Source organism: Rana temporaria, chromosome 6 (assembly GCF_905171775.1).
Source record: "Rana temporaria chromosome 6, aRanTem1.1, whole genome shotgun sequence".
NCBI classification, from domain to species: Eukaryota; Metazoa; Chordata; class Amphibia; order Anura; family Ranidae; genus Rana; species Rana temporaria.
The window spans coordinates 109826127-109831280 of NC_053494.1; the positions used below are offsets into that span (position 1 = coordinate 109826127).

General features: G+C 47.3%; 1 long non-coding RNA gene across 1 annotated transcript; it reads right to left on the reverse strand.

Annotated features, from left to right (window-relative positions):
* Positions 1-3864: 3864 nt before the first annotated feature.
* On the reverse strand, positions 3865-4940 carry LOC120942659. The gene is made up of 3 exons (XR_005750226.1): positions 4757-4940; positions 4515-4671; positions 3865-4159 (listed from the first exon to the last, which is right to left on the reverse strand). It is a non-coding gene; the product is annotated as an uncharacterized LOC120942659 (long non-coding RNA).
* Between the last annotated feature and the right edge of the window lie 214 nt (positions 4941-5154).

A 5154-nucleotide genomic window follows, 5' to 3' on the forward strand; every position in this document is an offset into this window, starting at 1 on the left:
AAACGCATTTACTTTAAGTGCAAGTTTGCTCTTTAATAGCACGTCAAAGCATTTACTGTAAGTGCACGTGTCCTGTTTATTTGCACCTAAGCGCATTTACTGTAAGTGCAAGTTTGCTCTTTAATAGCATGTCAAAGCATTTACTGTAAAGCACGTGTCCTGTTTATTTGCAACTAAGCGCATTTGCTGTAAGTGCACGTTTGCTCTTTAATAGCACGTAAGCGCATTTACTGTAAGTGCCCGTGTCCTGTTTATTTGCACCTAAGCGCATTTACTGTGAGTGCAAGTTTGCTCTTTAATAGCACGTAAGCGCATTTACTGTAAGTGCATGTTTGCTGTTTAATCGCACGTAAACGCATTTACTGTAAGTGCAAGTTTGCTCTTTAATAGCACGTCAAAGCATTTACTGTAAGTGCACGTGTCCTGTTTATTTGCACCTAAGCGCATTTACTGTAAGTGCACGTTTGCTTTTTCATCACACGTAAACGCATTTACTGTAAGTGCAAGTTTGCTCTTTAATAGCACGTCAAAGCATTTACTGTAAGTGCAAGTTTACTCCTTAATAGCACGTAAGCGCATTTACTGTAAGTTCAAGTTTGCACTTTAATAGCACGTAATCGTATTTACTGTAAGTGCATGTTTGCTGTTTAATCGCACGTAAACGCATTTACTGTAAGTGCAAGTTTGCTCTTTAATAGCACGTAAATGCATTTACTGTAAGTGCACGTGTGTTGTTTATTTACACCTGAACACATTAAAATGTCTGGAAGGACAACAAACAGAGGCAGAGAGTCACGAGGGCAAGCAGGCTCTGCATGTAGAGGCAACGCTGGCGATGGACACGGTGCATCCTCTTCAGCACGTGGCCGTGGCCACTCATCCTTCTTTTCGGGAGCTGGCCGTGTTGAGCCTCAACATGCAGAGAAATTAGTAGAGTGGATGACCAAGCCGTCCTCATCCTCCTCATCTTCTCTCACACAGACTGATCTTAGTTTGTCTGGCAAATCAGCTCCCGAGGCTTCCTCTTCCCTCTGCACAATGGCATCACACAATCCTTCCCTAGTACCACCGTGTCCTCCTGAGGAGTCCCCCGAACTGTTTCAACACAGTGTTGGGTACATGCTGAATGAAGATGTGCAGCGTTTTGAAGGCTCCGATGATGGAACACAGATAGAGGAAGGCATTGATGTGAGCCCAGGAAGAGGGGGTGGCCGAGAGGGACAGCAATCTGGCAGTCATGTTCCCCCAGCTGGAGCATACTGCCAGGTTTTCGACAGTGATGAGGAGGGAGGGGATGATAAGGTCACTGACTCTACCTGGGTGCCTGATAGGAGAGAGGAGGAGGAGGAGGACGAGGCACAGGCACATCTCCAAAGAGGCAGGATGCCCTCCAGGGGTCAGGTTAAGGGCACACCAACTGCATTACATCGCACATCTACGCTTGTGCATGGCGCTGCTGTGTCTGAACGGTACAGCAAAAGTTCTTTGGTGTGGGCCTTTTTTGAAGCATACCAGAAAGACCCACACCAAAGACCAAAGCGGACCTCCCCTTGTCCTTCTGTGACCTCCAACCCCACTAGACTCCCAGTCTTCTATGAAGCCTGCACTGAAGGTGTAGAAATAGGTGTGTCACAACCTAGTAGTGGTAGTACATGCGGGCAATCTACTGATAGTACCAGACAAATTTCCCTGCCCCAGCTGCTGCAGCGCCGAAAGAAGTACGCTCCCAGCCATCCACATGCCCAGCGGTTGAATTCTAGCTTAGCGAAATTGCTAGCACTTCAGCTGCTACCCTTTCAGTTGGTAGATTCTGCCCCCTTGCGTAAGTTTGTGGAATGTGCAGTACCTCAGTGGCAAGTACCCAAACGCCACTTTTTCTCACGGAAGGCGATTCCGGCTCTCTACCGGCATGTGGAAGGCAATGTCCATGCCTCGCTGGACAGGGCGGTCAGTGGTAAGGTGCATCTTACCGCTGACTCATGGTCCAGCAGGCATGGACAGGGACATTACCTGTCTTTTACGGTGCATTGGGTGACTCTGCTGGCAGCTGGGAAGGACGCAGGGCAAGGTACAGTAGTTTTGGAGGTTGTTCCGCCACCACGCCTCCAAAACACTACTACTGGTTGTGACACACCTCTCTCCTCCACCCCCTCCTCTTCTTCCTCTGTGGCCTCTTCCTGTGGTGATGTTTCCTCAGAACCAGCCGTGCTCCATAGGCGTACGAGGGGCTACGCAGGAATGCAGCCCAAGAGATGCCATGCGGTGCTAGAGCTGGTGTGCTTGGGAGACAGGAGCCACACTGGGGAAGAGGTTCTGTCAGCTCTGCAGGGGCAGGCTCAGAGGTGGTTGACGCCACGCCAGCTGAAGCCTGGAATGGTGGTCAGCGATAATGGCACCAACCTCCTCTCTGCCCTGCGATGGGGTTCCCCTGGATGGGGTAGACCGGATGGTCGGGGAGGTGGTGGGGAGTCCAGGGATACTGGAATCCTCCTCTAGGTAGATGGAGTCCTCCTGGTGGAGGTCAATGGCCTCCTCCACAACAACCTCAAGAGATGACCTATGGGCACTCCCCTCCACCAACCAGCCTAGGTTTCCCAGGGGGTCCGGCTGAGCCTCACGATGTTCCGGGGATGGCATGGGTCGCACAACAGCCGACGACGGCCCAGCTTCATCCTGCACATCTGTGGATGACACAAAAAACACACATGTTGTTGGACCCACACACTTGTTACATGTTCCCTTCTACCCCCTCCCATGCTACACGCCGAATGGAGGATAAAACACACTTACCTGTCTCCAAGTCCCGATCAGTGGAGTCCCATACCTGAACGCCCTCCACCTGCTCCTGCGACAGACACCTTGCAATGATCTCCTCAGAAGGTGTTAATCGCAAGGGACAGGCTGGTCCTCCTCCCGTGCCCCTGGCATGCTTTTTAATGAGGGCCAATTTTTCCGGGACCCGACGCCGCATATCATTCAGTTTTTTCTGAATGTCATCACTAGAGCGCTTTTCATTCCCAATGGCATTAATATCCAGGGCGATCTTGGCCAAAATCTCCCTTCTCTGTGCCTTGGTGGTATCTTTACGTTTGGCACCATGCAGGTTGGCATCATACTTGGTCAGTGCCGCCAACATAACCTCCATCTCTGCTGGGTTGAAATTATGCTTCCTTTTTTTGTCCTTGGCCACTTGAGGAGATACCATCTCACGAGCAGACAAAATTACCCTGCTCGGGGGGGGGAAAAAAGCAGGATGTAATTTTGCGCCGCATGGGCGCATGTCTGGGCGTATTTATGCGCTTGGCGTAAGCCGGTGGGCCGGCGCATCCCAGGAAGTTGGGCCGGCGTGGTTGTGAGCATGCTCACATGGAAGCTACCAAGAGTCCACGCGACTGCGCATGCTCCGTCTGTGTTACGCTGGGCGCAATCCACTGCTCCAAGTTCAGCACATCATTTGCATAAGGGCACACCCACTTACACTTGCGCCTTCAAATTTACGTTACGCCGGCGCAACGTTACGTGCAAATGCTTTAAGAATACATTACTTACCTCTCAAAATTGCGTCGGCGTAGCCGGAATAAAGATGCGCCAATCTACCTGAATCTAGCCCTTTAGATACTGTTCTTCTATTGTGCTATTCAAAAAACACCCATTTAGGGCAAGATCCTACATTTGAGAAATATGAGGAGAACGTCAAATATGGGACGTGCAAAATGGAAAAAATGACCTAGGGGCAAGTCATGGACTTTGAGGGCACTGTAAACTGGTAAAGATAGTAGTCACCACAAACAGGGGGAAATTTTTGCTAAAAAAATATATTTATTCCACAAGGTATTATTAAACACTTTAAGAAAATCTCCATATGATTGAATTTGCACAAAAACAAAATTACACAGCGTTACAGTATTCAGTGAGAACCATCAGGAATTGGTAATTAAACATAATTACATAAAAAAGAATTTCAACTGGTTATTGAGATATACTGTTGATAAAGACAAACAAAGAACCTCCAACCACTTATAGATTGTAAAAGTTCCTGAGGAAGGACCGAAGACTGCATAGACTGAAGGTCTAAACGATGACAAAGGAATCGCTGTGGCCTGACATGTTTCGCGCTGAGATATGGCGCTTCTTCAAAGGACTTTTTGTTATAAATGTGCTACAATAATGGAGAAAAAACATGAGTATATAAATACATTTCACATGCATATATCATATAGTGAACCGAGATAAAAATAGAAATAGAGTAGCTGTGGATGCTGGCAGGCAGGCTAAATGCATGCAGGAAAAAAGACAGGGGAGGGAAAGCCCAAGGGTAAAAACCCGTGGGGGAGGGGGGGAAAAAAAATGGAGAAAGATGAACTCTCAGGCCCAGAAAACACCAAACCGCAGCCGCAGAGTGTCCCTAATCCTACATAGCGGGGACAAGGTAACATGGTAATAGAGGTCATACAGGGTATGGTAAAGGTAAAGATAATAATATAATAGATCTAGTACTGACCAAGCTGGCTTACCTAGAGGAGCATCAGTTGAGATTAGGGGTAACAGTAACCCGGAGTCTGAACTGGTGAGGGGTTAATGGTTAAAAGAATAAACTTGTACTGGCATCCAGTGAAAAAGTTCCATCTGCACCATAGTAGTATATAGCCAATGCAGATTGCAGCTAAAAATCTATGGATAAATATATAGCAATAAGATGCTAAGTTCTAAAATGACATGCATAACCATTTAAATAAAATAGCAAAACGAGGCTTACCCAGTGAAGGTAGATAGAGCTAATCAGGCTGTAACCATGGTGAGTTGAAATTAACACAGGAGTGTAAGCTGATCATATAGCAATACAGTGAATTTAAACACAATATTCACAATGGATGCACCCCAGAAAGGTAACAAGGGGCCAAGTATAGACAAGCCCTGTCAGGTCTCTGAAATAGACAAATAGAGGGCTTAGAATGGCACTGCCATAAGGAGTCAACCAGATTGAATTAGCTTGTAAAGGAGGTAGAGAAAGGTAACAAGGGGCCAAGTATAGACAAGCCCTGTCAGGTCTCTGAAATAGACAAATAGAGGGCTTAGAATGGCACTGCCATAAGGAGTCAACCAGATTGAACTAGCTTGTAAAGGAGGTAGAAAAACATACCTGATAGTAAAACT